The sequence below is a fragment of the Varroa jacobsoni genome, unplaced genomic scaffold (genome assembly GCF_002532875.2).
Source record: "Varroa jacobsoni isolate VJ856 unplaced genomic scaffold, vjacob_1.0 scaffold_357, whole genome shotgun sequence".
NCBI lineage: Eukaryota > Metazoa > Arthropoda > Arachnida > Mesostigmata > Varroidae > Varroa > Varroa jacobsoni.
Window position 1 is genome coordinate 33,676 of NW_019213259.1, and position 26,184 is coordinate 59,859.

General features: G+C 41.7%; 1 long non-coding RNA gene across 2 annotated transcripts in view; it reads right to left on the bottom strand.

Annotated features, from left to right (window-relative positions):
• Positions 1–24,238, bottom strand: part of LOC111259667 (uncharacterized) — a 48,494-nt gene extending 24,256 nt beyond the window's left edge. For both annotated transcript variants that reach the window (XR_015310694.1, XR_002679766.2), the window contains exons 1-2: positions 23,940–24,238; positions 2,297–2,852 (exon numbers count right to left, since the gene is read on the bottom strand). This is a non-coding gene — a long non-coding RNA (uncharacterized LOC111259667). The remainder of the gene's footprint in view (positions 1–2,296; positions 2,853–23,939) is intronic.
• Positions 24,239–26,184: the final 1,946 nt, after the last annotated feature.

Here is a 26,184-nt window from a genome sequence, read left to right on the forward strand (position 1 = left end):
AAGGCTCTTACGATAAGGTTTGCGTCCGTGTCGTTTTGTAATAGCAGAGCAAATGTTTGCAATATCCCAGCGATCCATCTATGAGTAGGCTTTGTCCTAAATCACCCTCATAATGACTACAGAATGTACTGCGCGCCATCGTCCTACAGTTACATTAGTTATAAGACAGAATAGATACACTTGAACTTTAGTAAGAAACGCTTAAAAACTACGAAGTTCTTTCTATATTTCCTCTTCTGCGCTAAAATTCCAATAACGGATGAAGTGTCCTGGATAGATTTGCTTAGTCTGAATGGGAGTCAGTAGCTAAAACGGCATATTATATGTCCTCTAGAGGAAGTCGAAAGGTTAAATTTTATAATCCCGCCGCGAGGCGGGCCTCCGGCGACAACAGTAACTTGCATCACATGATGTTTTGCTTTGCGCAGTTCTACCAAGTGTTTCATCTATTAACTCTGTAGTTTTTGTTTATCTCTAACAAAACTTCATGCCGTTATCTTATCACTTTGGCATTTAGCTAAATACGTAAACAAGTTGTCCATGTAGCGTACATATAGCAATCATAATATAGTATGATTCATTATAACAATATAAACGAATAACACTTTGGTGCAGTTAACGTTGAGTGCACCATGGGTGTTTATGTAAGCCAGGGGAAATGCCAGGGGCTAGCGCCTCCAGTGATAAATGTCCAAGGATGTGGAAAAATGCTTTAAGTGCTTTCAAACGCACGACTTTACCACAGAAGAAAAACGTTCAGCTTTTTTTAATACGAAATTATCCCGTTTAAACTATGTATCCATATATATATATACGCTAAAGCACATAGCGTGTAATGGAATATCTAGCAGCATTTGGACATAGACTTATTTGGCTCCAATTGCCGAGTCTACATAAGAGTATTTATATACCTGATAATAAGGGTGATCCCTTATGCTACCGTCGTAATCTGAAGAAATAGATCCGTGCCAAATCTAGGTAAAAGAGACGCTTACTAAACTTCTTGTTTGATCGCCATTCCTGCTTTTTTGTGCTAATACAATAAAACGGCACTCTTTTAGAATTAAAAGAAAAAGTAGATACCTTAGCAGTATCTAGTATTTCCTAACAAACAAATGCCCCATCTTCCAGGTTTTTTGTCGGTGTCTTTTTTTTTTTCATAAAGTTGTTGCTGAGTTGTCGTTGGAGAGCTGAGACTTTAGGCTTTTGTACGCCGGTTATTTTTTGCACAATTAGAAGTTGTTCCTCAAGCTGGCAACTGAAACAATACAATTATCTAATGCTTTCAGTGGTGGTAATGATTACCCACCCGCGTTACGTGTAAGTAAACAAAACCGATCAATGGTAATATTAATACATTTTGAGCTTCCAATGCCTCGGAAAGCATCTAAAACGAACTCACTGTCTCGATGCACAGATAAAGGTATCTATAATTGATACAGCCTCTTTATGCATACATACAACCCATTTTCCTTAGACCTTAAGTCGAATGCGGCTGCGTCAGGATATCGGCGACACAAAGCTTGGTCGCCCATCGACGCCATCGGCGACGATCCCCATGTTCTTTCTGGCCGAGCCAAAAGCCAGTCTTTTATATTGGTTGCTCTATTAATCAATACAGCCAGCCAATCTTATATATGATAAGGCTTTCTACCGTTCAACTTTAACATTATCATTAGTTTAATTACCATAAGTAACTATGGGAACATTAAGATCGTATCTCCAACTGCCATTATAACCAATTTAGTTTACCGTCTACTAAAACTTCTTTCTATATACGTCTATGTGTATATATGTTACATAAAAATACATACACAAAAAGAAACCACTATGCACTAAAATGTTTCATTGGAAATCTTGCCAGCTAAATTTTTCTAAAAACCTCCTGTGTGATGAGGAATACTGATGGTCTTAATATATTTTTCAATGGCTGAAATTCTAAATTCTGACAAATCGAATAAAATGAGTGAAAATACGTTTCCTGTTGATTGTTTCAATCAAGCTGGATCTGAATGATTAATACAAATGATAGGATAATACAAATATTTATCAAAAATATTACCTACCTTAAATTTCAGTTAAAGTGAATTAGGTTACGTTTAGGAGTTTCGTCAGAGGAACCTACATAAAAGGGACAAATACCTTGATATAAACAAAACTGTTGGACATTAGCTAGCTGTGCCATTATGGTCGCATATGTATGCTACTAATGGTGGCACATTGCTAGCTGAGGACCATAGGCATAGTACACTTTTCAAGGATTACAGAATACCAAGACAAATCACTTACAACCTACCTGTCTTATCTTCACCGATCTCGTGATCGTCTGTATACGTAGTATTTCATGCCATTCCAGCCGTCTCTCTTTCTCGCCTTTTCTTCTCTTTCCAGCAAACCATAATGAATTGGCCCAGTTTTTATTTCAAGTAGCGCGAAACCGTAGAGGCAAGCGATCAGTCAGTCATCCGGTCTCAAAGAAGCCAGACTGAATAAAAGGACGACGCTTGTGCCCGTTGTTTCACGTGTCAAGATCAGAGAACTTGCATCCCCTGCTTTCCTCCTTTCTTTGTAGAAGTACGGAATGGTGCGTTTATATTCTTCTGTTGAATGAAATAATTACAAGTTGTGGAAGCAGCGATTGTCCTAATGAGCACTTCTTTGCTTCTCCTTGTGCTTCTTGTTTATGTCGTAGTAGTCGCGTAGAAAGGTTTAGAGCTAGTTACTTCTTATGCCCAGTTCATCCATCCAGCAATGTCACAACCATCGCCGCTGCGCCCGCCGTCAGACTTCTCAGCTGTCGTTATTATTGCTTTTGCTGATCCGACGATTGCGGTTCTAATGGCACTCATCGCCTGTATAGAGAAGACAGGGCGCTCGTTACTTTCCAAGTTTCTCGACAACGACTTGATCGAGCACGAACACCGCAAACACGATGCTGTGATTGGAACCGCTGCCATTGCTGCTGCTGCTGCTGCAGATTAGTTAAGATACTGTCTAGCCATATAACAACGTTGCAATCAAGACCGCCAACAACAATGGCGACAATAATACACCTATCGACCACAGCATCCACCCATCCGCATAAATGCTTCGATTTGCCTTACAGATATTTTTAATTTTAATATTTTTTTGATACAGTAACGTCGAACTAATCTTTTGTTATTGCGAAAAATTCATATGTTTCCGTTAGATATTCGGACCGATACCCCGAGGTAGACATTAGCCTGCTATTTTTATAGTGGGTACTGTGACTTATCGCCATGATCTATATTGTCGCCGAATTGCATCAACGTTCTAGCAGATAAATAGTTGACTTCGAAGATTCAACGAGTTAATGTTGGTTTCAACAGTGTGCTTCGGATCATTCTACCGGTACGATCATGCTACCGCACTGACCAGCGATACTTCACTAAAAGTATCTAAATATATCACTAAATATAAATTTACAAAGAGTAACACTTTCATTTAGGAACGATCACCCCCAGAGTCCTAATTTACCTAACGTATAGCAACGATCTTCGATAAGACCCCGTTCTTCAGTGTTGTAATTTACCATTTGTGTATATATTGTATATTGTAATTTAATTTTGCTTTTTACTAGATAAGTGCGATAAAACTACGAGGCGCTTTTTTGAAAATAGTCTTATACGGTCAGTACCATGGCTTGCGTCTAAGTCCGCCGTTGTATGACGGCCGAGCATTCACGTTCCAATTTGATGCTATTCGTTAGTTGTAAACGTTGAAGATTTTCAATAGTCCATCACTTATATGTATCTATGTAGGTGGATCAGGATACGTGTATACCAAAAATCAACAATAATCGATGATTGTATCAACATTAAGAAAATATAGATGGAAACATTCGGACTACTGATGAACGGGACGCGGATGACGCTCGTTTGACCTCACTATGACATACCAAGCGATAACCTCTTCGTTCAGTATTGCTCTTATAGAGTACTAAGGACGAGTCGCGTAAACACTCCTAAAAAATCGAGTGCATCCTGCTTAATGGACATTTGACAAAAATCTATGATCGTATCGCCGAAGATGGCTGTTACTACGCCTGTCTTTCCGATGTGGCAAACCAGGGTAGTTGCTCTTCTCGCGCGAGTCTCAGTTTTCCGTGCAACGATGATACGTTTTCATCCTTTACGTTTACCAGCATTGCGTGTTACGGTATTTGAGCAAGGACTAAATAAGAAGAAGAAGAAGAAATCAAAGAGTGGTATTTATGTGAGTTGAAAGGTATAGAGCCTGAGGTACCAAATAGTCCGTGTCATGTCGGAAACGATGCGCCCCAAAAAAATGCTTCGTTCTCTGCAACATCAAACCCAAAAAGAGGATGCTACAAACATAGAAAACTCAGAGCACGAAGCTGCTTCTTATATATACATATATATATATATATATGAGAACTTTACGCTGGTCCATTATCTAATATACGATAAAACTATTGAAACTCGTTCTCTAGTTTTAGTGGTTTGCGCATGTTTGATAGCAAGTAGCTCTGTACGCAGATGCCGAGGAATCTAAAGTCAGATCTGCCGAGACATAAAGGATAGACGATGTTAGAAAACGAATTCGATTAAAGACGTTTTAAATCTGAAGCCACGTTTTCCCATAGGAAAAAATAAAAAAGATCACCTACGACTTGCCTCAAATTGTAGGCTATTAGTTCGTTAGGATTCGACAGGCTCATCTAACTTGACCTGCGTAAGATCGGAACAGTTGTTTCCATGAGGTCCACGAAACAAGTTCAGTATAGCAAGTTTGTCATTGTATGTATATGTTTAAATGGCATGCAGCAAAGGTGATATCGACAGCGGAGTCTGGCGTCCGGGTTGTACGTATGAGTTATATTGAATACTGGTCGAATCGTGCCGCGCGGGATCTAAACCGACCTCATAGTCGAAGCAGCTTCGGAGGAAACAGGTCGACTTCGGTAACTGCACGAACGAAGCAGACTGACTGACAGTGTCTCTGCTGTGTTGTATTGTGCTGCGCTTGTCGAAACCCTGTGCTGGCGGTCCGAATCCCGATGCACTTTGGAGGCGGGACCAAACTATCAAGGAAAGGGAGTGACCGCGACCCTCTCCGAGCTACCGTTGGTCGCTCTTCGCATCTTGTGTTGCATGTTCGCATGGCTTCGATGATAGCGCAGATGAGAGCTCTTCACGAAATGCCGGAAAGATGACGAGTTTTATTGTAAGCGCCGTAGCATTGCGTGTTAACGGGGTAAATGGTAACCAACTCTGTTCAATTGAATAACCTGTTCGGTTTCATCGAGGCGGGAAATACTCAAGCTTCCACCGCGCAAACCTTAAACTTGTGCCATGCCATAATAAGGAGAAAAATAGAGGAGGCTTGTTAAGTTTTTAATTGTCGTTGTTTAACCCTTGACTGTGCATTCTAACCGCATAGTTCGAGCTGCATCTAGCCACCGAGTTCGTTACTAAATGAACAAAGAAGCTGGCTATAAGAGTATATAATACAACGAAGGTTATTTCTCTAACGCTTTCATCGCGGTGCAAAATTCGTTCGAAGCTTTGACGTGTTTAAACGTGGTTCTATGATTACTAGCCTGAGTTCATTATGGGAGGGTGTCTTAAACGGAGTTCCGTTTGTTTTGTTGTGCAGATCGTGTAGTGCTTACCTTTGGAGATAAATTATAACCGCAGTTAGTACATAAAGCGATCGAACAACCGATCCGATGGATACAACGTCTCAAGCGATGACGACAATTTGCTGTTGGCGAAGCAGCGTGACTCTGCGTGATCTTGTGTGCTTTCTGTTTTCTCCCTTATCCTGCTCTCTCTTCAGTCGGTGTTAAACAGATTCGTTCTTAGTGTGAATTACTGGTGTTGGTGTTCTTGTTGTTGCAAACCGGACGACAAAACACGGGACCAACGACGGCACTGTCTTTTGTTTCTGCGGCCCAGTGAATCGATCATCGGATCCTGTGTAGAAAAAGCACTCTTTCGCTTTTTGGGGTGATAACTCACCCCAACAGGGGTCCGATGATGAAAACCGGTGTGGATCTGGGAAACCTCCTCGACTCGGCAGGTTACCCAGACAAGCTGTCGCTAATGATGGTAAGCAAACCGTAAACACGTGTATATTTAGAAACGAATCCAATAGATGATCTGATACGAAGGGGCACTGATTGTAACGAACACACGCCATTGTCATTGTCGTACGCTTTTCCGCAATAGTGTTACTCATATCTATTACTGTAGATACGGGCAGGTCATCAATTGAATAGTACTAACTAGACGAACCATATGCCTTTGCCGTTTTGTCCTTGTTACGGTGCAGTGTCCACGTGTTTACCTACTAAATTTAGGGACATGGTAGTCTAGTTTCGAATCCGGGCGTAGACACACTGTGTCACATGGCCAGCCAGCCGTCAAAGATTTAAGTATCAAACGTAAAACATACATTTAATGTCCTTGTCGTGATCGTAAGCATCGGTTACTAACGAACTGGTGGTCAAGGGATAAACTGATGCTTGTACGTAGATAACTTGGTACGTACTTTGCTCATTATAACACTGTAGCAATTAGATGATCAACTTGCCAACCTGTGGCCGCACCGTTGTCTAGCTCAATTGTTGGTCTGCCTGCTCATCGTATGGATGGAGTTTACAGCATTAACAGCGTAACGGTGATCGGCTTGGGTTCTACTCACGTTAGCGGCATCGATGAGACAAAAAATCGTTTCTAACCTTTATTGCTTGTTGGCTAGACAGTAGAAAAGGGGGGTATAAGTGCATTTGAAACTTAATGATATCAGCTACGTTCTGAGCGTTATACTTTCAATTAGAGAGCAAAGGTCATACAATGTCGTGCATATATATGTGAATCGCTGTTTTATATAGTACCATCATACAAGGTGTTCGTCTTGTTTTCCAATGTGTTTTACAGAGCTAGATATTGTTGTAGGGACTGTGGCTCAAGCATTCGAGCGGGTCAATTCACGAGCAAGTGGAATGATGCTCGTAGGGCTCGTGCTCGAACTTGCTTACGTTACACCCGAAATTCGTATTCCGTTAAATCAGCTATTATGAGTTAATGAACGCTGACTAAACATAGGACATACAAAATATGAAGCAAATAACCATACAATAGTTCGCTGAACAAGATCATAATGAGGCTCTTCCCAGTCTGACAAGCATTTTTGTATGAATGATTCTATGTAACTAAATGCCACGCTGAATAATATAACGGCTGGATACGAGTGACATATGGGTCCTCGCGAGTACAGGTAGTCGATTGATACGGAAAAGACAAAAAAATCTAAGGAAAAATCAGGTGATGGCGTTGATAATAGGGATAGAGGGGAGTAGCAGTCTATGTATAACTTGACGAGGTGTATGATCAGTAGAGTCTTCATACGCGATACATTACAACTGTAGATTATGATTAGACCAGTAATGGTCGCATACAAACCTGGAACTTCACGTCCCTACTTATCATTATTCTGTTAGCATAATAGTCCACTTCTTTTGTATGAACTTCTAAGAAACTGCCTACCGCATTATCTTGCTTAAAAACATAAAAAGCGCTACATATTTGTCGTGCAGTGGCGCTGTATTGAAGTGCTTCTTCAAAGAGCGACGTTACGTTAACGACTACCAGAGTACATCACAATAAATGTCTACAAACGATAGAGGCACGTTCGCGAAGTATTTAGGATTTACTTTCGTTCGGGCGAAGAAAGAGGAGCCTTGCTAGAGAAATACTTCCCGAGAAAGAACTTAGAATAGCTTCAGTATTGTGTAGCATTTGCTCACGATTGATGATGATTGCTGGCAGCAGATCCCTGGGCCGTTAGCCTAGCGGTTGAGAACAACCTATACAAAATGCAAGTATGTATTGTTGTTTTTGTAAGCTTACAATTGGTTAAATAGGCTCCAAATGCCGGGACCGGCAACACGATGAAGTTTGGTGCTAGACTCCTAAACGCCGCTGTTTGACGAGGAACGGTCACGAGACTGAACAATTGTCACTTGGCGGCGGATACTGTAAAGAAATAGCAACAACGACGATAACGATGATGCTGATGTTGACGCCTAAAAAGTCAGCTTCACGAGCCTGCCGCTAGGAAGCAGCAACTCCGACAATTTAGCTATGACCGACATTGTATCGGGCGACGCCAGCAAAATTTCTTGGACAGACCTTATCTGATATGAGGCAAGCGCTCTTCCTCAATAGGTGAACGACTCGACAAACGGATACGGCGAAAATTATCAACAATAACAACAGTAACAATAAAAACAAACAAAAATGGCTGATTTTGCGAAATACGATGAGCGAGATGACGGGCGGCATTGACATATGCCGCCGCTGCTGCTGCTGTTGCTACTGCTACCACAAGCCGAACTGTCATGACACCTCACTAACAATAACAGCAACTACAACACGCACGTACAAACTCCTAGACGCACACCTAGATACAAACGGATGGACAAATCGACACAACGACAAGTAAAACAGCGTCAACCCAATGATCATCTGGCACGAAAGGGGCCCGTCTGGTTGCAGGTCCCCTATCTCTATGTCATTGAATCTACACATTTACACACGCAAGCAACATACGAATTCACACGTAGTTATGTTCGATTCCGTCGGCTGTAAAATGACCGATGGACGACATTGCCATGAATAGGGAGCGCGAGAGACCGATCCTCGGACTGCTCTGGTTCAGTGAGACGACAACACACCAAGCCAAATTACGGCTCGTTGTTTTTTCTCAGTTTGTCATTTTTTTCAGGTCTTGATTTGGGTTGGTGCAAATTTGGGCTATTCTATAACACAGAAAAACCCTGCCACATCAGAAGAACACGCGCGAAAAGCTAACGTATTGGTAACACGGACGACTATTAGACCGGTAGACCACAACAACGTATTGTAAAAATATATCTGAATAAAAACATATTTATAAGAGTTAGTTGCTCGTATCTAAGTAATCGGACAACTTAAAGTGACATCCATGAATTGGGGGTTAGAATGTGTTCTGGTACAGGTCCTGCGGTGACACGTTAGCCTGCTAAGTTCTGAGACGCGCGAAGTGATTTAAGATCAAGACCGGGTGTAGACATGCTTCGTTTCAAGCCGCTTGGTTTTCATATTTTAAGACATTTAAAGTGGGATGGCCCTCTTAAGAAACTCATTTAATTTCTGTCTGTGGAATCGTCTGATACGGCTTACATCAATGTCTGAGAGTCTTTTAATAATAGCGATATAATTAGTATGAAATAAAAGGATTCCCAGTGCGTGACAAGCCTGCATAGTCTCTTACAAAGGCTCGTACTTCATGGTTGGACGCTGTGGTTACCGACATCGTTAACCGATCGTCGATGCCATGAGTTATTGTAGCACCTCAGTGTGGTTTATTGGTGCAGCTTTGGGGTGCCGTCACCCCAAGTTGGAAGTCAAGATAACTCGCTGTGATAACGTTTGTAGATGACATCAATGTCCCACCACCAACATGGTGAGAACCAGAGGCGTCACATTCAGCTACAACGATAGCAGCAAAAGCGCCGTTCGCAGCAGCTCATAGCGGCCATTGAATAGAATCATATTCTCTCATCCTTGCTTACATTATTGTATCATCGTGTACGACACCGCTAGTGAAGACGATGTGTTCTTACACCAGGCAAAGGCTTAACAAGTAAAAAAAATGACGCCCTTTTTGGGGTCACTCTTTCAAGCAGATTGCAAAAGCTAGGCAGTGGAGTCGGAACTATGAGCTACGGAACCGATAAACAACCGATTTTGCTCACGAAGCTTTAACTTCGAAAACATTATTTCGAAGTAATGTTGAGTAGTACTTAGCGTTCACTCTAGTTGGGCTAAATCTCTAACTGATTTCTGCATAGCAAATAACTAATACGGTTTGCAAACAAAAGAAGAAGATCAAGCAGGCTGCTAATTCAATATCTATTTGCTATAAACATATGCTTAAAAAGCGTTCGACAACACGTACATTTTTTGCTCACGTAAAAAACTGATTCTGTTTTAGACGTATGCAGCCACGCTGTCGACTAATAGTTCAGTCAAAAATAGAAGGCTCCGCTCATTTAAGCAGTGCCTTAGCACTGTCTGAAACGTCTCTCTAATAGGCAAATCAGGTACAAAATAGGACATAGCGATTTCATAAATGATTTATACATTAGATGCTGGGCGAAAAGGATCTCCTAATGGACACCTGCGGAAGTTGATTATACGCGGTGAAACCTGGGCGCCTTTTTGCTTGGGAGTTATCGTACAATCCAGAAAATGATTGACAGATTTTGAATATGACGCGTTAATTAGTATGAAAATTATTTAAGAATAGGAACACTCGTGTAGCTTTGACATAGCAACCTTTCCTTCAACTAAATCTGTGTATTGCAGTTTCTATCTGGACTATTTGATGCTCCGGGCAACAGGAATGGTTCCACTCAATTTAAGTGTAGGCTCAAGATATCCGTCTGTGCAGAGTGTCGTTGCCCGTCAGTATTTTTATGAATCCATCAGAGACCCTAAGAGAAAGAGAGAGGCAAACGGATTTGACCGAACGGGTTGTGTCTCCTGGACTTTGTGTAAAAGCTTTGCGTTAGACTGACGTCGTTCGTATACGTTCAGCCATTCACTACGTAATTGTCGTAAAAACAGCTACGCTAAAAAAACTCTAATTCTACAATGTCAGCCATCCATCTTTAATGGCAGACACCCAATTTTTTCCTATCAGTGAGTGATACGTCTTTAGCTTTTATGTGATTTGTTGTTATCTTATATCGTAGCGACGAGTTCGCCTTTTATGGGAGCTCGCTTTTGCTGGTGAGAAAAGCAAATCCTTATACCTATAATTATATATGAAGACGGTTTGTATGTACATACTTTAATTTTCTTTGCCTTTAATTCTTTCTTGGGGCCGCTAAAGGAAAGCGACGTCGATCCCAGTTTGAAAATGCGCTTTTATTTGAAGGTAGTACAATTGCCGTTTTTACGTTAAGTACCACGCCGTTTGTTGTATACGTTGTTTCCCCAATTACTGAATTCGCTCAAAACAGCTTTGCCGTCTCCTTTAACTTTCAGACCTGTCGTGCTTTTTGAAAAACTTTTAGGTAATTAAACGAAGAGTGGTTCACTCTGTTTGACTGTCCGAAGCGTTGTTCGCATCAATACTCTCTTTAATAAAGACTATCTAATAACAACAACATGAAAACTCTTGATTTGTCACAATCTTCGTATTATCGCTCTTTTCTACTAGACTAGGTTTGTACCGAAGAGCAGACACGTCCTATGAATGTGCCGTTGCTCTCACTGTTAACCAATAGCTCAGCTTTTCAAAAAGACAACTAGGGAACTCGGAGCACTTCTATGATATCTACGCGCACACATGCGAAGTACTGCGTTTAACTATGACCTACACTTTGGTGTCGTTTCGGAAATCCTAGAGATGTTTAATCCAGCTATCCGTCAAGCAACTATTTTACAATTAGGTGACTCAAGAAATGAAGGAACGTTCGTTTATCGTGGAGATTTATGATTCACAATCAATTTACCGCAAGTGGACAGATTGAGCGAATTTTAGCTTTATTTGTTCTCAATGCATGGCGTTACAAGCTTCGCTGACATAAAATTCGATCAAAACATCGGTGACTTCAACCTGAATGCCGCTACGCCGAGACATCTCTTTCTAGGTGCAGCGCGAGCGTTCTTCTTGTCAGCCTCGGACTCTCGGACGAATGGAGGTCGCCGTGGAAGCGAGAAACACTCTGATTTTTGAGCGTCTGACCGACCATTTGGCTCAGGAAGGTTGAACAGAATGTTTATAGAGAACACTGCATGTACAAATAAAAGCTGTTCACAATGTTATTCTAATAAATGAATTGTTATATCAATAATCATGCACGAGTTGAATGATGATGTACCAACTAAGCCTTTCTGAGGTCATTGCACTTCCTGTCTGTGACAGATGTAAGCCGTTTGAAAGCAGGTTCCTCCTATTCAATGATAACAATCCAATTGACAGTGAAACATATTTTTGACTAATGCTCAAAATACACTAAGCTATAGTTATTATATGTCCTTTGATTAGGATCTAAAATATGCCTGCCCTGGTGGACTCGCCAAAAATATACAGAGTGGTTTTTCCAACACAGTCAAAGCACGTTTGAAAAGCTAACAAAATTGGCTGGACAAAGGTTTTGTCGTAAGGTGAAAAAAACTTAGGCCCGACATTGATGTCATGAGGAAGATTCGAAAGCAAGCCGTCCGGCCATAGGAAAACGGAAAGGAACAGTTCTGATGTTGCTTCTGCACATCTAGGTACGGTGGCCGCTCTTCGACACATACATACACAGAGCAATTGATCATTGGCCCTATCGATTTACTGTTATTGTTGTTTTTTCTGTTTGTCGCAAGAAATATATACATAAAGGATAATGTTAATGGCTTAATGTAAGCCCATCGACTCGATAAAGATCGATTAATTTTTAGCGAATGGGGTAAGTTTAGTGAAAATTGGATTACCGAGGAAACCGCACGACTAACAGCACCGGGGCAAATGGTCTACCGGGCAAAATTATGCTGCGTTCAACGAGCAGCAGACAGCACGTGGTGGCAAGCGAGATGAGCAGAAATGTCAAGTGCCAATTTGAAGATGATGACGATGATAGCAGCATAGCTGGACGTGAGTTATCGGTGCGCCCAACGCGGAGAAAAACAAAATCATATAACCATGTTTGTCTTTATCTTCCAATAAGCTTAATAATATTGGCGATATGTTATTGAAAGCAGCCCTTGTATGGGCATATGTCTACGTAAGTAATGAATCGTTCATCGGGCACTCTTCCTAAGCCCTCAGAAACTCTTGAGGCTTACTTTCCGCCAGCGTGAGGGCGCACTGTAAAGTTAATAATGTAAAATATTATTTTCGTAGAATAGATGTGATGATTCGGAAGGTTTCTCTGCCCTCTAAATGGCTAAATGACGCCATGTCTGACTGGAACACGCAGAACGCCCAAAGGCAGAAGCGGCACACACGTTATTGAGAGAGCTGATGGCCATTCGTCATATTATTAATTCAACGTTTTAGCGAGACTATATAAGATGCATAATAGTAACGACACATTTTCTTCACATGTACCAATCGTGCATCGTACTATCATAGTTCGAAGAGAGAACGATAAATGTAAGATGCATACACTTTTTATTGCGATCATTGTTGTTGCCGTTACTGAAGACATGATTATCATGTCGTAGTCTGTGATCAGCTGGCACTAAAAGTATCAGAACGGCCGAGGAAGGCAATGCATTTGGAAAGTAATGCCGTTTCTAATAAATGTTTGTTTGTGCGTAGCCGACTATGGGTTCAGTCGCTTTGTGTCCTACACAGTGTCTTTCTGATTCTGGTTGTCCATTGCCGTTCGACGACGGCCGGCCGTACCAGTGTACGTATCAAGTACGACTCTTGCAGTTACGACTACTGCAATTACCGCTTCTTTCTTCATCGTCATCAACAGCAGTATCTGCATCATCGTCACCATTATCGACATGTATCGATGGAGCTATAGCGGTTAGGCTACTTTGAGGCTCAACGCTGCGATGCAATGCTGAATACTATGTCAGCGCTATGTTGACGATTGTCGTCCGCGTTTTCAACTGAACGAGTAATATCGAGCCGCGACGCCAACACGGTGACGCTGAAGTCGACCAACAACGGTCGGGCCGCCGTCGTTACGGTGATTATACACACACTTGGATACAGATTACCATTACATTGCCCTGCGTGCGGAGTCGTGGCAGAGCGTCATAGCAGCAGCCGCCGCAACAGTAGTTAATGTGGATGCTGCCGCTGCTCCACCATCTGTCGGCCTTATATTCGGCTTCGGCAGAACTCGTCATTCCGTCTGCCAATTTAACATGACCGACCACCTCTTATTATACATCTACTCTATTCTAAACATACACACCACACGTATACGTCATCATTATCAACGGTACTACTTGCGGTAGCAGCAACGGCCGTTGAAGAATAACCGCTTACTTCGGTGTCGATAGTATTTGAGTGTGTTATTATGATTAATACCATTTTGCATACGACTTATCTTATTTTAACCAAAGGTGCTGGGGGTCCTACGGCAACGGCAGCCATTATTGTTCTCGATGATAATGTTGTTCGCTTAACAGCTCTGTGTTGTCGTCATTAAGACGGCCGTTTTGCTGGTGCCGTTACATGAAAACGCTGTGCGTGACGATGTCACAATTGGTGTGACGAAATGATAGGCTGGCCAGGCAAACGGGCAACAAGGCGTCGTGGTTACTTGATAAAATTAAGTGTACTAACACGTAATTGCAGTTCGCTTTTCGAATTGGTTTACAGAGACCAGCTTTACGTTACTCTGCCATAGTTAATCGGCCGCTTAATTGAACGAAATCGATTAGTCGTCGAGCAGGCCGATGTACTGATTATGCCGTTATGCGAAACTTTCCTCTTCTACGAGATCAGACGCGGTACACATTCAGATACTAGCCTTGTCCTAGTAGTAAAAACTGCTATCCTCACAAATTTCTAGCCTACGTAATAAAAAGTTGTGCTACTTGAGCACTCGAGCTACTCTTGATGGCATTAGGCTGCAGGCCCGTGATTTTTTTTGGCAGAAAAACAGATAGCTGTACCGGAACCTGGCTCACACGAATGGCGAAATTCAATATGTGAGATGCCAAATTAGTGTTTTACGAAGACTACACGCACGGGTGTGGACTTGAGTGCGGACAAGGGGCTTTCGATTTGACTGCAGAGCGGCTTTTACAGAGCTATCCAGTGGTAAATTAGGCTTGCAATTCATCGAACCTTACAGTCACAGTGCGCTTCATTACATGCAGAGAGATAGGGAAACGTACGTGCTACTGTGAATGTTTGCGGATACGTGTTCGTGCGTTTCGCGTATAATTTCGATTCGCTAAAAAAGTACGCCATTGATAATGTCTAAGTATCTATGTTAATCGCAGCACGCTGCTGCGATTCATCATATAGTCGCCATGATGCCGATAGTAGGAGTCGGCACATTCTTGGCTGTGTTGTGGCCGTCGTACCAGCATCCATTTTACTAATATAGCTATCCATTATCCATTTATCTATATAATACTACTAGAGAGAAAAAAAACTGCGCTACTACAACTGCCACTGCCACCACGAGCCGCTGTAGCTGCTGCTGCAGAAGCTTCACCCTTTGCTTTATCGTCATTTCCTTTATTCGTGCTGCGGCCGTTCCTGCCGGCAGTCGAAAACTCTCGCCGAGCGCCACCGCTTGATCAAGCCGTTGGCGTCAATTTGCGTATTTAGGTGAATGCATAGCCCGAAGGCAACAAAAGATAAAGAGGGAGAGAATACAGCAGACAATAAGAACAAGCGGATCTTGCCGAAGGCGGTGCCAACAGCAGCGGCAGCAATGATCTAGTCATACGGTAGGGCGATCTGCTGCTGTTACCAATAGCTGCGCCACAGCAGCAGCAGCAGCAGCAGCAGCAGCATTAACTGTAGTCATACGACCGCTGTTGTTGCTGCAGTCGCATGAGGGCTAGCAGGTTTACGGCTTCGTTGGGGGCTTCGGCGGTGACAGTGACAGTTCCGCTGTCGTTTGGTCCATCATCGACGTTCGAGCGGCTATTGGGTACGCCGAACGTAAGTAACGACGTGTCTTTACGTCGTTCTTATTGGGCACTTGCGTCGCCACGTCTACTGCTGTGTACGATCGTACGCTCCTTGATGAAATCTACGATCATCGACTAACGATAATGTTAATTAAAACTACAACAACAACAACGACGACGACGACCGCTGGCATTACCATTGAAACCGTTGCTGTTGCTGCTATATGTTACTCACCCAGGGACTATTCGCTCGAGCGGTTCCTGCCCATATAGGTTTTCTGTGCTGATCTCGTTGCTGACGGCAGCGACGACGGCTAGCGTCATCGCCCCAAATATACGACCGTAAACGATGCTGAAGTGACGTTGAAGACTCGTTTTCGTTGCGTTTTTTTTTTGTTACCTTCCCTTACCTTGGCGCTTTCTGAGACCTCTTTAGGAATAACGTGAAAGCCTTTTGAATGTTATGTATTTAATTTCAACCTGTTATCCGATTCCGCCAGATGGGCTATCAATGCACAGCGTCACCGTGCATTTCTCTGTTAAATGATTTTTCGACCACCGCTCTTGGTTCGTCCCCTAGGATATTATTAACGCTTAAATGACAATCATCGGCACCATTTCCAGCTGGAGTACAATGAATGCAGAAGCATTCATTGACGTTTCCACAAGGCGCGGGAGAAGGGTGGCTGACGAAGGACAGGTAGATAATTGCTACAACCATTGTGAACAAGTCCATGCTAGCCACAGCCGTAATTGGAAGAGGTTATGTCGAATTCGTCTTTCGTCCCGTCCGGGATTTTGGCTCCGATCTTCCCTTGTCCTTTTCGTTCCAACAGCAGCAACACAATTCAACCTGTCTGAAAAACTTTTTACGAAAAATATCGCATTTGCTATCGGCTACATAATTACAGCTACCTTCATTCCTAACAATAACGGTCCCAGCGGATGAAGACACTTCTGCATTCTATCCGTTACCCCTGCATTGGTCTGTATTTACACGTACAGAAAGCAAATTTACTTAGAGCGCTAACCAGATGTTCATCTACTCAAGTGATAAATGACTGCGGGATTAGATGACCCCGACCGCCGAGCACCAGTTTACTAGGGAGAAATCTAGTTTTTGTAGAGCATACGCTTGATGACAGCATTGATTCAGTCATTTACTAACCGGGCTATGATCGTGAACAAGCTGTTTGTAGTAAATTGTTCGACTGAATAAATTTTTTTAACGATTAGACCAGTGATAATTTTCCTGCTCGTTCATCAGATTCGAGGCAGATGACTTTTGAAGGCTGAAACCAAGAAGCGACACGTCGCTGATTTAATTCCCGCTAAGTAAGACTAATGTGGTGCTGAGCTTTTTCCTATAAGCTTATCGTACGATATTTCTAGGATCAGCTGCACCTTTAAATACTGTGTACAAAAGAAAGAACAACGATATGAAATGCCACAGGCTTTAAATGTCTGTGGCCTTTAGGGGCCTTTATGGTAAACCTGGAATCCAAACCTATAGCTTTCGCTTCCGGTAGACCGTGCTCCATCACTACGGCAAAGCAAAAGACCATACATTGTAATCCTAGCATTTTACAAAGGCTTCACATAAAATGGCATTTCTACGTTAACTTGCATACTTCATTTTCATTAGGTTTCATTGACTGCTTCGTTGATTGAAATTGCTGTTTGCTAATTTGCCTGTACACGCATCACATTTTTTTATTCAAACATATTGTGCAGTGCATTACATTTGTATGTCAGTCATTTACGTCGACGTCAAGTCGTTAAAACATTGGAACTCGCGCTAGGCGCATTAAGGCTCATACTAGTAAGTGGCTGGAGTGGGGGGAGTCGTCGGGGGGTCGCAATGCAAACAGCAACACTGATGTCGACGGTCACAGCAGTGATATCATACATCATTTAAGTGAAAGTGTTGCAGCTTTCGATGTCGCTGCCGTCGCCGTCATCTGCGAGGCGCATAATTTGTAACAATTCACTCCGCCTCCTAGGCCGCTTCCCCGCCCACTCCCCCCGTAACAATGGCTGATTCCTTTTCGTTTCCAAGTCGTCAAGGCATGCACGGCGAGAACGCACGCACGCACGCACACACACACACACACGCGCGCCTGTCACTTTAACATTCATAGGAGCACACGCACACTCACACACAATAGGGTAAGAGTATTTGCTTTTCATTCATGTCTATGTATGATAGATATACATAGATGGATAGATATTGGCCGCTCTGGCTTCTGGTTCATTGCAGTCGATTGTTTCTCAGTTGAAAGTTCGTCCCCACGGGTCTAGTCGTTGCACTTCGGCTTATGACCGTTTCTGACAATGGCGTAGCAGACATATTCTGCCAACCAGGCGGTGCCAACTGGTCGCGTCTGCCAGTCACTTTTGCGTTGCTACTGGTGAAGCGGCATAAAAAGCAATACGTTCATTTATACATTTATTCAGTCAGTCACTAGTTCTTTCATTCACTCACACATAGTATAGGCGTGATGTGTGTGTGTGTGTGTGTGTGTGTGTGTGTGTGTGTGTGTGAGAGTGTGTGTGAGCGTGTGTGTCTCTGTGTGCGTATATACTTCTCTCACATTCAGTCCTTCTCATCGCCTATTTTGAAGTTCCGCCCACTTCGGTGGCGTGGGAGTTTTCGGTCGATTGCGCAGACGAGCTAACGCTACAGCAGTTGCCATCATCTCACTACCGTTGCATCGAGCGCTACTAGTACTACGACTATTAAATAACATTATTATTATTATTAGTGGTGACTCTGGATGATGTCGCTGTGTTCATTATTGTTGTTCTCTTTCTCGTCCGCCGCCTGCTATTTTTTTCATTCACTGCTTATTAATGAACCGAAGAAATATCGTTTTTTTCGGTGACGTGCCTCGGTGCATAGAGTATTATATGTATTGCATTCATCATTTACGTATGACGTAAGTGTGTGTCACGCGTAGTGTGAAAGCTAACTACTGAGCGGCTGCTGATGGCTTCCGTTAGACCGTATAAGATACTTTCACTTTTTAATAATTTTATGACGATCACCAGCAGTAACGTCAACACAGAAGAGATACGAACGATTGTAACAGCTTGACTACCCCCAACGCGGACGTGTAGGCTACGACTGAACATCCTCATAAGGTGGATAAACAAGCATTTTCTTGTACAGGCTGTTTGACAAATATAGCTTAACACAACATATTCAAGTTCTAAATACTACATTAAGTTAATCATATTACGCTTCTAATTAGAAAGAGTACTATAGATATAACTTTTTACCTATAAATGTGCGACCTATCAACGCCAATACTCTTGCAATCGACAGTGCACCGATATTTTGAGTGTTTTTTAACGGGCAGGAAGTCTTTGCTCAAATACGACTAGGTAGCCCCTTGATATTATAAATTAAAATAAATTATACATAAGAAAATATGTGACATATTGAAGTTTTCCAACTTGTACAAAAACGTTAGTTTTTCAAGCGTTAAGTTGTCATAAAAGTTGACCGTTTTTCTACCTAGATAGCTTTAAAATCACATATATCGGGGAATAAGGGTTGCGTCGGTTCCGCGCTGGTGTCATGCACTATACGCGATAAAAAAAAAACAAGATCAAGGAGCAACCTCTTCAGATCCATAAACTCAGCTGTTTGTGATCGATATGCGAAGGCCTAAAAGGGTGATTCTGTCGTTTTCGTTCTTAAGATTTCGATGTAAAAATGCTTATCGTAGTGGTCGACCGATTACGGAAAAAGTTGATGAAATTGTTGCGAAAGTTGAGCAAGACCGATGCGTGAATAGTTATAATACCACCAAGGAACTAAATATTCATCGCCAAACAGACTTAAACCATTTGAGGAAAGCTCGTCATTCGGATTCCGTACAAATTGAAGCAAAATAATCTACTCGACCGTATTTCCATCTGAAACCTCTACCGAAACCCAGCCGTTTCTAGAGCTTTTTGATCATAGGTGATAAAAAGTAGATCACATATGATGACAATATGCAAATAAAAGGAAGTGCTCCGCAATATATGGACAAGCCCAGATTGAAGCGAAAGCTATATGCTTAGTAGAGCTGTCTTTGTATCGTGAATTTTGACGCGCTGCCAACTAACAAAACAATCGTTTCGGACCCTTAACGTGAACAACTAGCGAAAGCCATTGATCAATATCGACCGGAACTAGTGAATAGACCAGGCGTCGTCCTCCTCCACTGTGTCTTTAGCTATTCGGAAGAAGTCGAGATAACTTAAATAAGGATTTTTAATATATCTGCCATATAGCCCAATTGCAGTCTGTTTTGCTCTCTACGGAACGCTCTTAATGACGTAATTTAGTTTCAACCACGAGAGGCAAAGATCATTTGCTACAGTTGTCTGCCCCGAAACCAGAGACGTTTGATAGTGATGGGGTATGGTGTTACCGGAAAAATGTCAGAAGGTAATAATAGATGAAAATGACCCATATTTAATACAGAAGTACTACTTTAAAATAAATAGATATTTACCTTGAGTTTAGTTAAAAAAAAAACAGTAATAATCAACAATTTCCCTAAAATCAAACGTATCCACTCTAGCGTCCCTTTTTTTTTTCACTTCTTTGTTCTGCTTTTCTCTTTTGGGAGCTCGGACGTGTCTGTATGGCATTCTATCAGAGAGTTGTTCCTTAGATTATTCTTCACTTGATTTTCTTAGACATGCATGAATTGCTCACCTTTCGTAACCGGTGAGGTGATCAGACAACTGGCCCGACTCAGATACTCCCTCGACAATCGAAATTATATTTGGGAAGAATTGTATTTACGTAATTCATTGAAAAGAAGACTTCAAGCTAAAATTATTGTTACTGTGGTTATTCTATGTGTAATCAAACTGTTGTTATTTTGTTTTACTCTAACTGAGTGAGATATGTTTCATTGGCCGTGTTCTTATTTATTCGCACTCGGGCCATTCTAACATCACGTATGTATATATACATTTGCAAAAGGGTAAACGAGAGCCGTCCTGCAACACTCGTATTACCGTGTGCAAACTAATAGAAGATATAACAGTACATCCTTCGGTTTCATTGATAAAGCTACGAAAGATGGAGCAGTGTTGGAAGGAAGTCGAAAGAGATCGAAACGATCTGAAGAGTGTGTCGCATGGTGGCCAAAATGGTGACAATGTTTTGTTTGTATCATAATAGCAATTAAGCGATTTTCATGTCTGAGCATATGGTGTTGACTTAGATGCGCGAACTTATAAGGATAATGTAATATAGTGGCTGAGATAGCTTATGAGGCAGCGGTCGAATATAAAACGGACGACAATAGTCCTTAATCCGTTGAGGTTAAATCAGTGTTTATAAGTGTCTCTAGTACTATTCAGTCGTACAGGAGGATGCTATTTTGATTTCAGCGTGCCTTCATTGCCGTTAGCGCTCATTGTACTCAGTTGTGAAGGTAGATTTACTGCTAGGAGTATTTCGCAGAAAAGATCCAGCCATTATGGTCGTTGGTAATCTCGCATATGGAGTTATTGCCACGGGCATATCAGTGTGTGACTTCAAGACCATTCTATCAAATATACGCCTATATAGGCGTAATGGGATTAATTCATCTTCGAGAAAATATTCATTGAAATCGTTCGTGTTGTTAGCCCATATAGCCCCACGATTCCGTGCGAAGCAGTCAGTCATTCAACAAGCCTTACGGAAAAATACTTTTCTGTCTAGAAAGGGCTATGATTATCGCGAGAAAAGACAACTCTTCAGAATAATTGTTAGTCAGGCTAAAAATTATAATTTGTTTACCACAAAGTTCTGTTGCGAGATGTGAAACCGGGTTTTGAATAGCCCAGATACTAGCATATCTACAAGTTGCATTCAGTCCGAGAAGTGTACAATGTACAAATATACGCGCCGTTCCATAAAGCCAACTTTATCGTACTAAAACCTGTATAATTCTCGCGGTTATTTGTTGTTCTGGCGTAAAGAAACATTCGGACTCATAATTGCGATGTTTGTCATATAACTTTCCGAACGATGCACTATTCAAGGGGGTCGTCAGAAGTTCTTTAAAAGGTAACCACATACAACACGTTGTTCACAACAACGAAACGTTCAATAACGGGTGCGAAAAAACAATGCCTTGAACACATATACGCGCAATAACTATGCTAAGTTGTTTTCTGAGGCTACTTAGTTCTTTGAATTTGCCTACAAAAATAGTATCGCTGGCATCCGGCTTATAATGTAAGCCTTTTCATATAATGCAGTGGCCATAAAGCCCTTTCTCACTTTGGCCCCCAACAAGGTCATGTAATATAACTCAATGTAATAACTTTCATCGAATGGAACTTGCTTTCAAGGTGCGTTTAAAGATGTAACTTTGGAACATGTGAAACTGTAGTAGAGAAGCTTGTCTTGCTTCCTTATCGTAGCACAAAAATTCGATGGAATACAAAAAGTACTTGTTTGTTTTCTTGAATTTTGATTGAACAAAACAATTCGATATACCACGAATTTGCTTATACTTTTGACCCTTGTACATTTCGAAAACCTTAAAAATGAACGTTTCTTTGCTAGAAAAAAAACATAGCTCTGTCCTAGATAGCCTTCTTCTTCTTCTTTATCTACCTAGTGTCATATTGTTTCTATACTGCGGTTATTTTTCGTCGACCTCGAGTCGAGTTGTGGTCTATCTCTGCGTCTCATAGTACTGCGACACCTCTATTCTTCTTCTCCTTCTTCTTAGCCAGGTCGTCTTTTTAGAAACAAGGACGTACTGAGCGATTCACAATGCTACTGAAGTGTTAGCGTAAAATTACTCCAAAAAGCTGTATCTCTATCTTTAGATAAACCTTTTAGCAAAGGCGATCTACAAAACTCTGGTATGCACGTCAGAAAACCCTCTTTCGTACTGAGAGAGAGCCTTTTCGAACGTACTAGCTTGTCTTGCGAAACTGCTAACGGCGTGCCATCAAGTTCCTACTGTGCAGTTCACGGCATATTTTGCTGCCCGTCGCGATAATTCATGCAGCCGGACTAACCAGCCGTGCGCTTACGAGTCGCAGTACGACGTTGATGATGTAGATGGCGATAAACTGCGGCAGTCTTCCATCTCCATCAGGTAAAATCGAATTAACTTCAAATGTCATCATGCTTCTAACGTTGAATGTCCTTACTTCTTAAGAAGTCAGTAATAGTAAAAGTTGGATAAAGGAAAAGAGGCTTTTGAGCGTACCGTTTCGATACTTCCAGTGATCTACATATAAACAGCTTGCAGAGCTTCAGTTTGGCCTAAGTACAGCCTAAAGCATTACAAGGACGAACAAAAATAAAAAGGTTCATGGCGCCTATCATAACATACTAACCTAATGATTTTCTTGTAAATAAGAAATCCTATTCTTTGGTTATTAATACTACTGTTTCACAAAAACAAACTGACGTGGGAGTTCTCCCCGTCAACAAAATCAAACCCCAGTATCTACTAAACGGAAATATAAACGGCCTAGGAGTAGTTTGTGCTAAGAGGGTGATGTTTCTGACATGGCAAACTATCCTTCCAGCGTCACATTTTCTATTATTTAAATAATGCTATTAATCGTACGATATCATTGCACTTACATAATTTCAGGTTTACATTTTGAGTTATGCAGTAGTCGGATTATTTGTAGAGATCCGTAATTTTTTTTAAACGATGTATACGGAGCAGTACTGTGTCACCTATGTAGGATACTTGGAACTCATGTGGTTTCAGTGCAGAGGAGCATGGGTTCCTATAGGTTACTATTATTACTAGTTGTTAAAGATTGTCTACTCCGCTATTTTTTTAGTATGTGCCTTGACACTAATCGTTTGTGCTGATACTCTACTGTTACAGGCATACTTGTGACATCCTAAGACGTCAACTTTGCACGTTTTCAACACATCAGTCACAATGCTAACGGCCAATTATGTTAATGCCGAAGATAAGTGGTACCCGTAAAATAAAATTATTACTATATTATATCACGTTCCTAAAGTTCTGCTCGAATTCATTTCACACGTCTCCATTGATATTGATTTCTAGTTTGAGTCAATAAGTAGATGAGGGTCGAGGGGAAGGAAGCAAGTCATCTTTGTATTTTTTGCTCTGTGGCGCCATTTTGTTCTTCTCTTTATCTCGACTAGGTTGTCTCCTCTTGAAACTCGTTCGTTAGCCTAATGCTGCATTTTGTGCCTTTGGTTTGCACGGCATTAGGCAGGGCTATTAACGAAAACCATAATATCTCATATCATATTATCAAATATCTCTGACTTCTCACCTTTTTAGTCGATGGAATGATGTTGGTGTCTGTTGATGATGGCAACGACCGAGCTTATCGGGTTGGTATTTTACAGATTTCAATCAGATAATCGGTAGAATGAAATCTACAATCACAGATTGGTCCACTAGGGTCTACAATTTATAGTTACTTTTACTCAATGGGTGTCTTAATAAGGTGGGATGAAACATGTTGACCAGCAGATGATCGATGGAGCTAGGTAGCGTCGTAACATTCCACATGCGACAAGTCGGGATCTACGAGAAGCTCGCGCGTTATTTAAATCGTTTGAACTTACTTACCCGTATTAAAGATTAGCGCTAACAAAATCTGGTCGAGAGTTGTAGGATTGTGGCGCCGCTCGTCCGATGAGGCTGTGTAAGCGTCGTCTGTTCTGTCTAGCATAGGAGACGGGCATTTGGTGCATTCGAGTCATTATTATATATAAAAAAAATTCACTCGCCGCAACAGGCCATTTGTTGTCATTGTACATGGCGTGTCCTTCTATTTTCCTTTGTGTATATTTATTTCTCATGGCTGATTTTAGTTCTAAAGAATGAGCGGTTGCGCAGTACAATATAGGCCTCCTGTGCTGACGAAGACTGACGCACATGAGTATACCGATTCTGATTGAGTATGAGCTGCAAACTGGGTGGCATGACACACTTCTCTATGTTTGGCAATTTTTTCCAATCAATTAAATGTGCTGGCGGAAATGTTTTGTAAATTTCGACGTAAATAGTTTGTATTAGGAAGAAACAACGACACTTTACGTCACACTCGCCTTTAATAACCAGTTTTCAGTTAAAGAGCGAACCAGTAAAAAGAAACAGTGTATAGCAAAATGGGTACTTCTGCACACAAATAAGTAAATTATCACATACGCGCTGAACGATACCAAGCTAGCAATTCAGTAGAATTGTTGCATGTACATCAGCGCTATCGCCTGACGCGCGGTCAACATTTCCCATATCGTTTTACCGTATCAATTTCTTCCTTCTCCTGCATGAGTTATCTTCGCTTCCTCAGTTTACTGCTGGATCTCTCTGGACATTAATCGAACGTCTAGTTCAATTCTACAGCTAGAGCAGCGGGCTAACTGTCCGCGTCTTCAGGTAGATACAGATAGAGCCTCGGTCATCTGACAATGTGGTATTGTAGAAGAGGATCGAATTGATCCGCTAGCGTTACCTAGGTAACCGTCATCCCTGACTGCCACTGCTAGCGCTGTTGTCCGCTTGTTGTTATTGTTGAAGTAGAAGAACAATCTATTTGAACGAGTGTCACAACATAATTATGACTAAAAAATACCCCGTTACTAATGCTTAGCCATATTTCAGTTGTATGCGCTTGGATGTCGCGTCCCGCTAAATGTGCAGAGCACAAGAAATATCCAGGCGCCTGAATGTACTGTTGTAATCATTCCGCTGTTTTTAACCGACGTGGCCATTAACGGTGTACCCCACCAACGGCAAAAGAAAATGAGCTCAGCAATCCAGCGGTTGCCCAACAACTACTATGAATTATAATTCCGTCTTGAATGACACAAGCGGATAGAAAGACTTAATCAGGCGTTGTTACACGCAAAACGCAGACAGTGACTAATTTACTTCGTATAGGCGAAGCTTGCGTTTATAGAACCGTTATTTATAGCTGAATTCCGATCAAGCATCGACGGTAGTGTCAAGCTATTGGGCTTTTTCGTCTTTCTCATCTTCTCTCGAGTTACTCTTTATTTGATTGGTCAGTCCGTACATCGTTTCAGGCTCGATTGATTTATGTCAGCAAGCGGCATTTTTGTCGTCAGTTGCTGCCATGACAGACAGCAGACGTCATGGTAGACGACAGTCCCAGTGCCAGATATTCGAACGAGCCCTTTGTGTCCTTCGCCATTTTTTTGGTATATTCGTGCGCAACCCTTTAGGTAGTGCTAAATAGGCTTGTTCAAGCAACACCTCGCCGTAAGCTGCAAAAACGTACTAGTCAATCAGGCCATTCACTGTGAAACTGCGCAGAACATGGAGCGCATCCCAATGGCCTTTGTAGCAGATTGCGTTACTTTATAAAAATTGCGCTTTATAGCCATACATTGCTTACTGTATGTTTTACATCAAGCAATATGTCAATAAAAAGTCGTCGCTATTTAGACGATCGTTAATCAGCCAGTTAAGATGGTGCGATAGGCTGCCTTACGTATCACCTTCGAACTGTTTATTTCCTTAACTGAATCTTTGCTTTGAAATAA